This window comes from Rhinopithecus roxellana, chromosome 5 (assembly GCF_007565055.1).
Source record: "Rhinopithecus roxellana isolate Shanxi Qingling chromosome 5, ASM756505v1, whole genome shotgun sequence".
NCBI lineage: Eukaryota > Metazoa > Chordata > Mammalia > Primates > Cercopithecidae > Rhinopithecus > Rhinopithecus roxellana.
The window spans coordinates 115,103,896-115,119,610 of NC_044553.1; the positions used below are offsets into that span (position 1 = coordinate 115,103,896).

General features: G+C 58.6%; 1 pseudogene; it reads left to right on the forward strand.

Annotated features, from left to right (window-relative positions):
* The first annotated feature begins 263 nt into the window (after positions 1–263).
* LOC104671291 lies at positions 264–6,997 on the forward strand (annotated as a pseudogene).
* The last annotated feature ends 8,718 nt before the right edge of the window (positions 6,998–15,715 follow it).

Consider the following 15,715-nt stretch of genomic DNA (forward strand, 5'->3'; position numbering starts at 1 on the left):
AGAGTAATTGCTACAAACTGATGATTAATGATATTCATACATAGTCATATCTATTATCTATATCTAGTATAACTATTGTTATTTTATATATTTTGTTATACTGGAACAGCTCATGCCCTCAATCTCTTGCCTCGGCACCTGGGTGACTTACCACCCACACTTTGTGGTTCAGGAGGCCTTGAGGGAAGGGCCCTGGCAGTGTGTACAGAGGCCTGGGATTGGGGTTGGGGTTGTTTAGCCAGCTGGAGTGCCCAGGAGGTGAGATGAGAGAGGCTGGGAGGGCCTCTGCTGCTGGCGGTGGGTGGAGGATTGGCTGAGCAGAGAGGGGAGGCTAGAGTTTCCTACAGTTGTAGGACTCTGTGCCCCTTCCCACCTCTCCTCCTCTCCTGGCCCAACCAAGGCTTCTCCAATGGGTCTTCCAGGCTGCGCCCCCTCCATCCTCCCGTCCCATCTCTAGCGCGGCCCCGGGCACCCCACACCACCACATGGCCTGTGCCTGGATGACCCTCCTGCCAAGGACATCATCGACTTCTCCTCAGTGCCACCTGGCATCCTCTATGATGTGAGCCACCAGTGCCGCCTCCAGTACGGAGCCTACTCTGCCTTCTGTGAGGACATGGATGTGAGTGGGGCGGGTGTGGGTGTGGGGGTGTGGGGACCCAGCAGGAGGGCTCAGGGGACAATTCTCACCAGCCCATGGATGCCAGCCTGGGAGTAACCTCACCTGGCCTGGGCTGCGCTCCCGAGTGATACTGTGAGACATCAAGTGACCTGTGGGAGAGGCCAGGGATGGGTGGCCACAGACCCAGCTCTGAATTCTGGGTCAACCATGGACAAACTGTGACACTTTGGGCAAGTCCCTTAGCCTCTCTGGAGCTGGCTCATAAGAGGGAAAAGGGACCCCAGTGGGGAGGGTCTATTTATCCCGGAGAAGATTGCCTGAAGTGATCTTCTAACGGGAGTGTTTCCAGAGGAGGGGCTGGGCCGGGAGAGGTGGGGACAGCTGGGGATCGCTCTGAGCAGCGCGGCCCCGGGCACCCCACACCACCACATGGTCCGAGGAGGAAAGTGGGAGCAGACACACAAGAAGGGACCTCTGGGGGTCTGAGGGCTCCTGCCATGTGAAGGGGTGCCCAGGGGACCCTTGGGGACAGGGAGGGGGCAGGGTGGGTGGTGGCGCTGGGAGGGGGTGAGGGTATGGCCCATGCCCTCCTCCTTGCAGAATGTCTGCCACACACTCTGGTGCTCTGTGGGGACCACCTGTCACTCCAAGCTGGATGCAGCCGTGGACAGCACCCAGTGTGGGGCGAATAAGGTAAGGGATGTCCCCAGTCCCAGCGGTGGGTGTGTGAGATGCCAGACCTGCTGTAACCAGGCCCTGGGGTCAGCCCCGGCTCACAGTCTTGCTTGTGCTCCTAGCAGAGCCCCGCACTCTCTGCAGCCCAAGGCCCCATCTGCAAAGTGGAGGCATTGGGGCCAGGGCTTGATTCCATGATTCCCCAGGGTGTCTTCAGCTGAGTCAGCATGCAGGGTGTTTTACTCCCTGCTCAGCTCCTCCCTGTGGTCTGAGTCACAGATGATTGTGATGATTGTAAAGGGGCCTCTCTCACCTTCCATCCTTCCCCTCTGTGCCTTTCTCAGCCTTCCTACCCACCTTGTTCTGACTAGGGTGAGGATTACTGATAGGCTGGGGGGTGGGGTGGCTCTACCTCCATCTGTAGTGGTGTCTCAATGAGGAGTGCATGTCTGTGGGCTGTGGGTCCAAGGCCATGGATGATGGCTGATCTGGCTGGAGTGCCTGGTCCATCTGCTCCCGGAGCTGTGGTGTGGGCGTACAGAGCGCCGAGCAGCAGTGCACACAGCCTACGTGAGTGTGGGGCCCAGGGTGCCCTGCGCAATGGGACAGAGGGACCCAAGCAGTCAGCCGATTGCAGGAGCTTGGCTCTGTCCCAGCCCCTGGCTCTGAGAAATGTCCTCATAATGGTCAGTCCGAGTGTCCAGGCCACCTTGAGTCACTTTCAAGCAATGTTCTGGGGGCTGACAGGGTCCCCACTGCTGACCTCTTTCCAGAGAGGGGGACACTGAAATCCAGAGATTGGAGAGACTCATCAGAGGCCACATGGCAAAGCAGCTGCTGGCTGGAAGGAGGCAGGAGAGGGCAGTAGGGAAGAGCATGGGTTCCAGACCTTAGATGGCTCCAGGTTCGAATCCCATCTTCATCCTTTCTCTGGGCCTCATTTTCCCCACCTATATAACAGCAGTGTCCATCCAGTAAAGTTGTAGTCAAGGGCAAATGCAGTTTTTGCAGGCCAAGCCCTCAGTCTTGCAGCTTGTCTATAGGGGGCACTCAGCAGGAGGGGCTTGGTGGCCTCAGAGACATAACAAGAGTCTGAGATGAGACTGGGGTCAGCTGGGAGGATGGGCCAGCACTGAAGGGATGGCCTGAGGTGTGTGACTTCACCTCTCTGGGCCTCTGTTTCCCATCTAAATGGGGTGGTGTGAAGATCTGCTGAGACATAGAGGCCAGTGGTACCATAGACCTGAGGTACTACCCGGCTAATCTTCACTTCAGGAGGCCACCCGGAGCAGGCATGGTGTTCACAGCCAGCCCCACCCAGGGCCCTGTGCTTATCTAAGACTGGCCTGTGGCCCTCCCTGCCTCTTGACCTCCAGGTCTGAGCTGGGTGGGGGCCAGAAACCCTGGCCTAGATGCGGAGGGTTTCAGGAGCTGTGCTTGGTCAGACCTCTCAGCTGGCTGAGGCCCTGGGTGCTTTCTTTAGACCCGGGCTGGGGTACTGCCACCAGGAGGGAGGCTGAGGATTCAAGGGCTTGTTAGGATGCTGGTATCATGGGCTGGAGACTTGGAGCAGTCCCTCCAGTCAGTGCCAGTCATGCCTGCAACTTGTCCCAGCTTTTCAACAGCCCTCTGCAGAGGCAGCCCCAACCTCACTTTATACAGGAGGAAACTGAGGCCCAGAGGCTGGCTGAAGACTTGCCCATGGTCACACAGCAGGTTGGGGGCAGAGCTCAGGCTTCCTGCTGCCACCTCCCCGCAGGTCCTTACAAACAGGGAGGGTGTGTCTGGGCCAGAAGGTGGGCAGCCCAAGGGAGGGAAGTATTGTGCACAAAGCTGGGCGGCGGGGATCTCGGGGTGTGTGTGCAGGAGGAAGCTGCTTGCTCTGGGCTGTGGCCAGGCAGTAGTATTCACCAGGCCCTGGGGCCCACCCCGCTCATCCCCACAGACCCAAATATAAAGGCAGATACTGTGTGGGTGAGCGGAAGCACTTCCACCTCTGCAAGCTGCAGGCCTGCCCTGCTGGCCGCCCCTCCTTCCGCCACGTCCAGTGCAGCCACTTTGACGCTACTCTCTAAGAGGGCCAGCTGCACACATGGGTGCCCGTGGTAAATGACAGTGAGTGCTGCCTCCCATGGAGACACTGAGGCTCAGAGGGCTGCGGGTGTGTGGGTCCAAGGTTACCCTATGATGCAAGCAGGAGGCCCAGTCTCCACCCCAAGCCTGGGCCACTCCCACTGTCCCCTGGGGCTGCTGCTCACCCCTAGCTCCCCAGTCTACGACCTTGCAGATAGCTACCAGTCCAGCCGGAGCCTCCAGCATGTTGGTGCTGCTTGGGAGCCTCTAGCCTGCTATGGATATGTGTCACAGAGTGGTCTTCCTGGTGGCCTCCACACTCCTGCCCCAGCTGTTGCTGATGGCTCTTCTACTTGGGCCTCCAGTGAACCCCTGCGAGCTGCACTGCTGGCCCTCAAATAAGTACTTTGCCAAGAAGTTGTGGGATGCTGTGGTAGATGGCACCCCCTGCTACCAGGTCCAGGCCAGCCAGTACCTCTGCATCAATGGCATCTGCAAGGTGTGCCTGGTTATGAAGAGGCTCTCCCAGCACTGGCTGCCCTCAGCCCCACTGGCGGGCCCCAGGTTCTCTCCTGGGTCCCTCCTGGTCCTCTTCAGGCCACCCTCCCCATGCTCTACCATTGGATTTCCCAGCCCCCACCCTCTATGATCTCTAAGGCAAAGCCCCTGCCACACCTCCTGGCACTGGGGACCCCTCCCAGTCAGGCCTCACTTCCCTGCATCTCCTTGGATGCCTGCACCAGCACCACCCCAAACAGGAAACTGGAGCCCAGGCAGTGACTTGACCTCTTGCTGGCTGGCTGACCCCAGGCAGTGGTTTGCTCCCTGATAGAAGGGGTTAAATGAGGTGGCACAGGTGACATGAAGGGCTCTGAGCCCCAAAGAGTAGTACTCGGTATTTGGTAACAATTTCTATTCTTATTTTTAATAACAATGATGGCCTCTCCTCTTTGCCCATGTCCCTAGCCACCTACTTGTCCCTGCTTCTTGCCCTCTAAGCCACTGGTGTATCAAGGCCTGGGCTCCGAGGAGGACCAGCAGGGAGGTGCCAACCCCCAATGCCTTCCCTGCATGCGCTGGTCAGGAGTGCATCAGATCCCCTGCCTGCCCGCGGCCTTTGCAGAACTCTTCCCTTCTCTTGTCTCATGTGATGCTCATGACGTGCCTTTAAGGGAGGGGTGGATCTCCCCATCTCACATCTGAGGAAACTGAGGCTCAGGGAGGTAAAGAAGCTCACCTGAGTCGGAGGCACAGCTGGGGTGGGGCAGGGCCAGAGAGAGGCCTCCTGACCCCCACTCCCAGCTTTCTCCTCCTGACCCTGGCTGGCCCCCAGGACTGGGACCACAGAGGGCTGACCACCAGCACCAGGGGCCTCCCCTCCTTGTGTGTTGCAGAACGTGGGCTGTGACTTCAAGATTGACTCCAGTGCTATGGAGAATCGCTGTGGCATGTGTCACAGCAATGACTCCACCTGCCACACTGTGAGTGGGACCTTTGAGGAGGCCGAGCACCTGGGTATGGGGTGGGACTGCTATTGGGGAGGGGTGTGCTCTTCACCTGGTGGCCCCTTCCCCATCTCCCCTGGGCCCCTGTCCTTCGTCTTGTGGTCCCCAACCAGCCTAGAGATGGCTAAGCAGGGAAGCCTTGCTGGGGTAGAATTCTTGCAGGAGTCAGGGGACCCCTGGCCCACATGCAGAGACCTGTCCCCATGGGGAGTCCTCCCGTCCCAGAGACCCCAGGCAGGGCCAGCTCGGCTTGCGTGTGGCCCCTGGGCCTTTCAAAGAATGGTAGTCTCCTCCTGAAGCTTCTGAGATGCCTGACTCCGTGCCTTCACCTCTGGTCTGTTTTGCACACGTTGCTCAAGTACTAACTGTGTGCTAGGTGATGGGGACATGCAGGTGAAGTGCTCAGTCCTGCAAGGGGACAGAACCTTCTGGTGTGACCAGTGCAGTAGAAGAGGCCCAGAGGGCTGTGGGAGCACCAAGGAAGAAGGTCCTGGCCTGGGGAAGTCAGGGAAGGTTTCCTGTAGGAGGTGGAAGTTGAGCTGAGTCATAAAACTCAGAAGAGATGGAAGGGGACTTCCAAATGGAGGAAAGAGCTTGCACCAGAGCCTGGAGGCAAGAAGGGAAGGCAGGACCAGCTATGGGGCCTTGAGCACCAGGCTGAGAAGCTTAGACTTCATCCCGGAGAGCAGTGCACTGTGTTGGATAAAGCACTGGCCCTGGAGGCTGCTCATATCCCAGCAGGACGCTCATGCACGTTACTATCCCTGTCTGCCTCACTCTGCTCATCTGTAAAATGGGGATAACGATAGCACCTAGGAAGGGCTGTTACTCATGAGCTTACACATGTGAAGTGCTGAGAGTAGTGCCTGGCATGTGATGGAAGTGAATGAATAAAAGCAGGCCGCATGGGGATGAGGAGGTGTCCCAGGAGAAAGGCCTGAGCACTTTGGTTTTTTCAGAAAGAGAATGCCAGCCGGCCTTTAGTGTAAGGGATGGATCCAGCCTTGTGATGAGACCAGCTTAGGTCCCCAAGTGAGGGGTGATGGGGCATGGCCACGGGGTCAGGATATGTGGCACCTCTGCGAGGTTTTGGTGGTCTATGACCACCTGAGCAATTTGGGGAGCTCAGACTTTAAAGCTAATGGTGAAATCTTTGGCATCAGCAGGTGGAGGCAAGTGGGGAGAGACATGAGGGAAGTTGGTGGGGATAAGCAACCTTTTCACCCTGGGCACAACCTACCCACAACCCTTGGCTGACAGAGTATGTGGATGTGGGGCTGATCCCAGCCGGCGCACGCGAGATCTATATCCAGGAGGTGGCCGAGGCTGCCAGCTTCCTGGCACTGCAGAGCGAGAACCCAGAGAAGTACTTCTTCAGTGATGGCTAGACTATCCAGTGGAACGGGGACTACGAGGTGGCAGGGATCACCTTCACATATGCACGCAGGGGCAACTGGGAGAACCTCACATCCCCGGGTCCCACCAACGAGCCTGTCTGGATCCAGGGGCCTGCCTCCCAAGGCCCAGGCGGGGGGAGCAGAGGCGGAGTCCTCAGGCCCAACACCCCTCATGGCAGGTCTCGTCCTGGAGGAGTGAGCCCTGGGTCAGTCACAGAGCTTGGCTCTGAGCGAGGCCCTCCTGCTGTGGCCTCTACCTCGATTTTCTCATCTTTAAAATGGCCCAATCATGTAGCTGCAGTTCACAGAGGTGGCTGGGGTCGGCTCCTTTAGGACTGGGTGGATGGAGAAGACACCTCGTGCTCACAGGCTCCTGCCTGCCCACCCAGCTGCTGTTCCAGGAGAGCAACCCCAGGGTGCGCTACGAGTACACCATCCACAGGGAAGCAGGCGGCCATGGCGAGGTCCTGCCACCCGAGTTCTCCTGGCACTATGGGCCCTGGACCAAGTGCACAGTCACCTGCGGCAGAGGTGAGAAGTGGGGCAGGCACAGCCCCGCCAGCAGGGGCTTCATCTCTGGACAGGGATGCTGGCTTCAGCTTCTAGCTCACTGCTGGGCCACCACGGGTTTGGAAGTTGGCTTCTCTGAGCCTCAGTTCCCCATCTGTGAAATGAGGCTGGCAACTGCCCCATGTCCCAGGCCCACTGGGAGGGTAAATGGATGAGGCAGGTGGGTGCTGGCTCACGGCGCGTGCTCAGTGTGATGACAAAACGTGCTCATTATGATGACAGAACGAAAATGGAGAACTGGACAGATACCTTCCAAAGCTAGGAAACCCATGTTATCTAATACAGCTGTATTTTATTTTATTTTATTAATTTTATTTTATTTATTTTATTTTATTTTATTATATTATTTATTTCACTTGAGATGGAGTCTCACTCTGCCGCCCAGACTGGAGTGCAATGGTGCCATCTTGGCTCCACCTCCCAGGTTCCAGTGATTCTCCTGCCTCAACCTCTTGAGTAGCTGGGATTTACAGGCACGTGCAACCATGCCCGGCTAATTTTTCATTATTAGTAGAGATGGGGTTTCACCATGTTGGCCAGGGTGGTCTCGAACTCCTGACCTCAGGTGATTCGTCCACCTCGGCTTCCCATAGTGCTGGGATTACAGGCGTGAACCACTGCGCCTGGCCTAACACAGGTGTCTTTAATTGGATAAACGTGAAAACCAACACATATATTTGCAGCACTAGACATTCGGGGAATTGTCTTTCAGCAAATTGGCTGCTTCGCAGGTGGACTACTTGGGAGTGTCTGCAGAGGCAAGTGCCCCATGGTGGCTGGAACAGACAAGGATTCTTTGTCTCAGGCAGGAAGTCCCAGGTGCACAGTCCAAGCTGGCAGGATCTGGAGCTGACTGGCTCTCAGCCACACCATCCTTGCTACAGCAGCCTCCCCTCACTCCTCTTGTCACAGATGGTGTCCTCCCTTCCAGGGCTCTTATCCTGTACTGGGCAGGAAGAAGGAGAGGGGAAAGGGCTGACTCCCAGCGAGGGACTTGTGCCTTTTTCTCCCCAGCCAGGACTGTGTCCCAAACCCCCCTAGTTGCAAGGGAGCGGCAGTGGGTTGTGTTTTCAGCAGGTCTCATTGCTCCTTGAACTAAATCAGAATCTGTTGGTGAGGAAAGAGGGGGACGGGTGTGGAACTGGCAGCTCAGGGGAGGGATAACTTACAGTCTGGACCACAGGGTGGGGGTGGAGCCAAGAAGGCAGAGCCACCTGCAGAGGGGGTCCTGTGGCTGGGCCTCAACAGGCAGTATGGGAGTAAGTGTCTGAGGTGAGAAGCGTGGCCATGCAAAGGCCCCAGGATGGGCAGTGGCAGCAAGTGTGAAGGACAGGAACAGTGCCAAGGTTGGTGTAGGGGTGGAGAACAGGGGCTGCCCCTTGTTGCCCAGTTTCTTTTCCAGATATTCTCTGAGCCATTGGGAAGGGTGTGGACGGTGGGACGGCCTTGACGCCATAACTGGGTTTGCATGCTAGGAGCAGATGGCATGGATCGAGCTATTAGGATGTGCGGGGCACGGGCCGAGCCTGCACATGCAAGAACACACGCAGTCCTCTCTCCAGGGCTTGGAGGAGGCAGGATTGTTGCTCCCACTTCCCAGAGGAGGATGCTGAGGTTCAGAGAGGCCAAATGAGCTGCCCAGGCATCTCAGCTAGGAAGCAGAGGGTCTGGGCACCCAACCCACTAAACCTCCACACTCTGCCACCCGTCCAGGGGCAGTCAGAGGGGAGGCTACATAGGAGAGGGTGTGAGTGAGGACAGCAAGGAGGCGATGGTGGAGGTCTGCCTTCATCCTGACATGGGGAGTAAGGCGCTGGGAGAGTCTAGCAGAAAGGGTGTCTTTGGGTCTTGGGCGGTGGGCACCTGGGTGCCAGTCCCAGGCTAAGCCCCATGGCCCCTAGGTGTGCAGAGGCAGAATGGATACTGCTCGGAGCAGCAAGCAGGGCCCGTGGACGAGGAGAACTGTGCCCCCCTGGGCCAACCCGATGACTGCCAGAGGAAGTGCAGTAGCAGCCCTGCCTTGCCAGGTGAGCCCGCCTCCACTCCGCCACCAACTCCCCACCCCCAGGCATCCTGGGTCTGCCACAGGCCCCTACATCTGGGTCCCCAGGGGCCCTGGGGAGGAGCAGAGGGAGCCAGGCTTTCATTCTTTTCCCACAGCTGAAGCACCAGCCCCCAGTCCCCGTCACCCCAGCCTGGGCCAGCCTGGACACCTGTGGTCCTCCTCTTTGGGCCCCTGGATGTGGAAATAGGCCTCAGGTCACACTAAGTTTCCCTGAGGGGAGGGTGGCAGGAGCAGAGGGGCTGTGCCATGTCACCAGGCTTTGAGGGCAGGACACTTACCTGGGCTTGGAGCTCTGGAGAATCATCCACTGGCCTCAGCCCCAGCTCTGCCCAAACCCTGAGGGCCTGGAAGCCCAGCCTGGCCCTCCCTGCTGGTGAGCCTGCTGATGCCACTCATCTGATGCCACGGTGATGCCACCCATGTGCCCTCGCCAGGTGATGGGCAGGTGAGTGGCAGCTGTGCTCCAGCTCCTGTGGGCCTGGGGGCCTCTCCTGCCGGGCCATGCTCTGCATCCGCAGCATGGGGCTGGATGAGCAGAGCGCCCTGGAGCCACCCGCCTGTGAACACCTTCCCTGGACCCCTACTGAAACCCATTGAAACTGCCATGTGCCCTGTCCAGCCACCTGGGCTGTGGGGAACTGGTCTCAGGTGAGTGTGGGATGGGAGGGGGCCCGCCTCCAGCTCCACCCTTGGTCTTTGGCTACAGGTAGGCAGACAGCCTTCCTGGAGCCCTCGTGGGTAGGAGGGAGCCTGGGCATTCCAGGGTCCGGCCCCTGACTCTAAAGCCTCAGGGATCAGGAAGCCCCTAGCAACCATGTCCACAGCCATGGCCTTGAGCTGGGCAGGACCAGAGAGGGCTGTCTGGGGTCTCTGCCACTCTGACATAGGGCAGTGGACAGGTTACCCAGCCATGCCCCAGCATCCCCTGGCAGCCTGCCTCCCAGCCTAAGCCCCTCTCCCTGGCTTCCCTTACAGTGCTCAGTGACATGTGAGGAGGGCACTCAGCACTGAAATGTCCTCTGCACCAGTGATACTGGTGTCCCCTGTAATGAGGCCCAGCAGCCAGCCAGCGAAGTCACCTGCTCTCTGCCACACTGTCGGTGGCCCCTGAAGGCTCAAGACAGCTGCTCCTCCAGCCATGAGCTCTTCAGTGAGGCTGACTTCATCCTGCACCACCTGGCCCCAGGCCATTCACCTGCCTCATCACTGAAGCCAGCCACCATGGGCAACGCCATTGAGGAAGAGGCCCTAGAGCTGGACACGCAGGGGCCCGTGTTTGTGGATAACTTCTACTATGACTACAATTTCATCAACTTCCACAAGGATCTGTCCTATGGGCCCTTTGAGGAGCCCGATCTAGACCTGGAGGGGACAGATGATCAGACTCCCCGACCAGACAGCCTTCCTGGTGTGCCTTCCATGTGTAGCCCTGTGCCTGCCACAGAGCCTCCTGCAGCCAAGGAGGAGGGGCACCAGGATCTTGGTCCCCTAGCCCTTGACTCAGCCACGCTGGCTGCTCCCTACCCCCACCCTCAGAGCAGACCCCTGGGAACCCTTTGATCAATTTCCTGCCTGAGGAAGATGTCCCCAGGGGTGCCCCAGATCTTGAGTTCCTCAGCCTGCCCTGCAGGTGTGAAGTTTGAGGCAGGAATGATGAGCTTGGGGGGATAAGGGAGCCCAGCAAAGGCCAGCGGCAGAAGCGGGTGGAGGAAGGGCCTCAGATGGGCAGGACAGCTTCTGCCGGGCCTGTTTGGAACTCAAGGGTTCAGAAATCTCAGATTTGGGCCCTGAGCTGGGTCCTGGAGTCAGCTGGGCCAGCATTTGAGTCTTTGTCCCACTGGCTGCTGAGTGACTCTGGGCAGTTTTCTTTGCTTTGCTGGGACACTGTTTTCTCATCTGCAAAACTGGGACAGCTTGGGAGAGGAGGGTTGGGAGGATTAAATGAAGGAACTCAATGAAGCACAGGGCCAGGCACAGCATGACACTGGCACAGACTCAGTTTAGGGTTTTCAGACCCGCACCTAATAACAACGAAGCCTGATGGGCTGGGCCTCGGCTGTGAAACCTTTCTCCTCCCCTCCTGCCCATGGGCTGCTGCAGGTCCTCTGCCCTGTCCCTCAGGCACAGTGTTGTCTTGCCCATATCTCTGCCCACTGCTGCATCAGGGTTCCATCCCGGGGCCCCTGCCCAGGCCTCTCAGGTGTGTCCCGTGTGAGGGGCTCACTGCCCTGCAGCCCCGTGGGCTGTCCCACTGTTCTCATGCCCCTCCCCTCTGCAGGAGCCGATTCCACAAGTGAGAGTGGGGTTCCAGCACCAAGTGGGCTCTAGGAGTGGGACCAGGTCCTCCAGGAGGCACCGAGGGGGTGGCTGGGAGCAAGGGCAGGCCTGTCAGGCACAGGGATGGTTTCTCAGAGGCCCCCACTGCTAGGGCTGGCCCGGGAGACACACATTCCTTCCCTGTGTTCCACAGTGCTCAGCTCCCTGTGGCGGTGGTGTCCAGTGGCGCCTGGTCAAGTGTGTCAACACCCAGATGGGGCTGCCCGAGGAAGACAGTGACCAGTGTGGCCACGAGGCCTGGCCTGAGAGCTCCCAGCCGTGTGGCACTGAGGATTGTGAGCCTGTCGAGCATCACCGTGAGTCCCCTGACTCCAGGCTCTCTGCTGAAGTGAGGTGGGGTGGGGAGGGTGATGGGGAAATGGGGTCATCAAACCATTGCATCCACGGCACCGGCTGGCTCCATCTGTAGTCTGGGCTCAGTAGCCACGTGGCCACTGAAAATCCTGATGCCACAGGATGCCATGCCAGAGGCTGTGCTGTGCTGGGAGTCAGTCAATGGGATTCCCAGTCACACAACATCCCGCTGGCAGCTGTCTGACCTCGGGGGAGTAGAGGGAGTGGCCCTGGCCCCTGATTTGCTGTGTGAACCTGGGTAAGCTCTTTCCCCTCTGGGTCTCAGTCTTCCCATAGTGAGACGAGGGATGTCCCTGAGGCTGTGTGAAAACTGGGCCTGGGTGAATCCCTGTCCCCAGCCCTGGCCTGTCTGTTCTCCAGCCAGAGGACTGCCTAGAGTGAGCAATGGAACCGCAGGAAGGGCCTCCCTTCCAGGGTCCTGATAATCCAAGTGGTTGGGGGTTTCCTGGAGAGCTGGGTCCTGGTGGAAGGGCCTGAGCTAGAGGTGGTTCTGGATACCCCACCACTCTCCCCACCTCCAACACACACACACACACACACACGCACCCACCCACACACACACACTCACACACTTGCTTCCTGAGTCCCAGCCGCTCTCAGCAGTGCTGATGGCAGGAAACAGGGTGGCCCTGGAGTCTCACCTAGGCTCCCCTCACCAGCTGAGTGGCTTTGGGCTCCATTTCCCTCTCAGGGCCTTCATGTGCTGAATAAAGGGGCCACAAAGCCCCATCCTTCCATAAATGAGGTCTGGGCATGAAGGGCCCAGCACTGTGTAGGCTCAGGAAAGGCGACTTTTTCCTCTCCCCGAAAGCCACTGTCATCCCTAATTACAAGGTCAGGGAGAGGGCCTGGGACCCCCCTGCCAATCTAAGGAATCCAGAAGCTGTGGTGTGAGGAGCTGCGGTCCCTGTGCTATTGGCTTTCTGCTCTCTGCCCCTAGGACAGAGGCCTCAGTCAGGGCACTCAAGCTGGCATTCGGGGCCCCCTGCAATCTCGCCAGTCTGCCTTCTCCCCTTGTCCAATGCAGACTTCTCTACCTGTGCTGGCTCCTGGGCAGTCCTTATTCGGGCTCAGAGTGGCCCCTGCCATACCTCATTACCCTGCCTCTGGCAAGGGTGGCCTTCCTGCCTCAAACTCCATTACCTCAAGGCCCAATGGCAGTGCCCCCACCCTGTCCCGCCTGCCTTCAGCATGCACCCAGCCAGCATCTCAGAGCACTCCTGTGTGTCACCTAAGCTGGGTGCTGGCACCATGTCTCTTACCTTCAGGGCTAGGGTGGTGGGGTGGTTATGATCCCAGGGGATGAAGATCAGATGGGGCAGAGAACAGGAACTGAGGCACCTGGGGGCCTAGAACCAAGGACGGATGGCCCAGGAGGCTCTGGGCTTGCAAGGTCTCCCAGGGGTGGGTGTGAGTGGGCTACAGGGAGTGGGCTATGGGTGCTGGTTAGGTGGCTGAACTAGAAGCTGTCCTAAGTGAGGAGTTTTCTGCCACCAGTGAACAGTGGAGGGGCGGCTGGGAAGGTGTCTTGGACTTTGAGACCCGGAATTCCCAGGATGTCCTGCTGGTCTGTGGGACAGTTGGCAGGACATGTGGAAAGCCGGGAAACTCCAGAGTGTGTGGTCGCTGCAGTGACACAGTGTGGCCACATCCATTTACTGTGGAGGTGGGGTTGACAGAGGGAGCCAAGCCCAAGAGGTGAAGCAGCTTGTCTGAGGTCACCGCAGGTGACCAGGATACAGACCTGCAGATACGCGCTTTGGAGCTCTGCCTGGAGCTTTGGTGGAGGAGCCTGCCTGCTGCCTCGTGCCCTCTGCTGAGCCTGGGGGATGCCTGCTGCCCTCCTGCTCCTCCTCCCCAGGGAGGTCTGCTGGAGTAAGCAGGGCCCGGGCAGCAGTTGGGGGCTGTCAGCAGTGGCAGTGGCATCAGGAGAAAGGCCAGGAGGCTGAAAACAAGCCACTTCTCCGAATAGCTCTGATAACCTGGGGCAGGAGGGCCCAGCCAAGCCTCAGCCCTGACGAGGACAGCCTGCAGCCAGCCTCCCTCCCCAGTGGGCCTGGGCTCAGTCCCTGGTTTCGGCTGACAGCCTGTAAGGCCCACTCTCTCTAGGCTTCGTGGCCCACCTGAGAAGTGGGAGGCTGGTCTGGGAGATGGGACCCTGTGACCCAGAACCCGAGGCTGAGTACAGTCCCTGTGGCTGGAGGTGGTCACGGAAGCCTGGCAGGACAGATGCACTGGGACAGGGGGCAGTGGGGGGAGTTGGGGGCAGAGGCCGCTGCAGGCGGTGTGGCTTTTCACCTGCTCCTCTGGGGCAGATCTGCAGGGGGCAGAGCAGCAATCGGGTACGTGAGAGCATGGCGTCTGGTGAGGCACGGAATGCCTTGGAAGCTGGGGGGCTGCTGCCCAGGGAGGCCTGTCTGCAGAGGGTGGGGTGCTGGGGGCAGGAAGGTCTTCTGGGCAGGGGCACAGCTTGGCCTTTACTTGCTGCCTGCCTATAGCTCAGGTTCCCAGCCTACCCTGGGGCCCCACTCTGTGGTCCTCCGAGACCTGTTCCACAGGGATTGAGCCCACTTTGTCACTTGCAGGGACTGCCCCTTGGAGTGGTAGAGACTGGGTCCCCCGTGGGCTCCTCCCTGGCCCTGTCTGTTCTATCTGTTGACTCTTCTGGAAAAAGCAGGCAGAGAGGGGAAGAGCAGTCTGGCCACCTGTGCCCTACTTGTCCCCACGTGTCCCTTCATCTCTGTGCCCAGAGATAGGGCTGGGCTAATTGCCACTGCCTCAGAGTGGCCCGTTTCCCACCGCCAGCCCCAGCAACAGGTTCCTACCATGCTGATTGATGGTCCAGCACCTGGCACCTGCCTACCCACAGCCCCTTCCCCTCCCATAAAATCTAGTCCCATGGAGCCAGACAGTGGTGCCCACAGCAGGGAAGAGAGGGGCGTGAAGGTGCTTTGAAAAGGGTGCTGTCCTGGCCAGGGGCGGGAGGCTGGGGAAGGGGCAGACACTGTCCTCCCAGGCCCAGGCCCAGCCCTGGATCCAACCCTGCCCTCTGTCTGTGAGCCTTGGACTAAGCCGTTGACGATTTCCTCCTCAGCCCTCCCCTTGGAAGGTGTTACACCCCTTCTCCAGGTGGGGACACTAAGGTTCAGAGAGGTTGCCCTGCAGCCTACAGGGGTCACCTCCCACATTCTGTTCTCCAGCATACGACATCCCTGGACAAAAGGGGAGTATGGCCCTGGAGCCTGCATGTGGCAGCCATGCACACCCAGGGCTGGGTGTATGCTGAGGATGGAGTGGACACCACTGAAAATCACTCCTGACTGGGCACAGCGGCTCCCAGCACTTTGGGAGCCTGAGACAGTCAGATCACCTGAGATCAGGAGTTTTAAACCAGCCTGGCCAATGTGGTGAAACCCCGTCTCTACTAAAAATACAAAAATTAGCCAGTTGCGGTGGTGGGCACCTATAATCCCAGCTACTTGGGAGGCTGAGGAAGGAGATTCGCTTGAACCTGAGAGGCGGAGTTTGCAGTGAGTTGAGATTGCACCTTTGCACTCTGGCCTGGGCAATAGAGCAAGACTGCATCTCCAAAAAAAAAAACAAAAAACAAAAAACAAAACAAAACAAAACAAAAAACAAAACAAAAAAACAAAAAAAACAATACTCCTTAAGGACTGAGACCAAGAAACAGTATCAGAGGCTGAACCTTTTTGTGATGAATGTCTGTCCCAGGACTTGGAAGGGAGGGAGGGAGCGCGGCCAGGGCGGCTGCCTGAAGGTGCCTGTACTGCTGCTCCCCAACTCAACATGCTCAACTCATTTCACACCAACACGCCCCATCCTCAGAGGAGGAGCCCAAGGCTCTGAGAAGAAGTAACTGGCCCAAGGGCACATGTCCTGTTGACCCAGGCCCATCCTAGGCTCCGACTGCCCACCTCCAAGTTCCAGGACACCCTGAGCAGGTGGAAGAGGGAGAGGACCCCAAGCAGGCTGCAGCTGTGGCTTTGCACAGAGAGGGCAGCCTGCCAGAGGTCATGCAGGAAAGCAAGTTGCTGGGCAAGCTCGCATGAGTCCCAGCCCTGCTGTGCTGCCCGAGGGTGGAGGAGTGTCAGGCGTG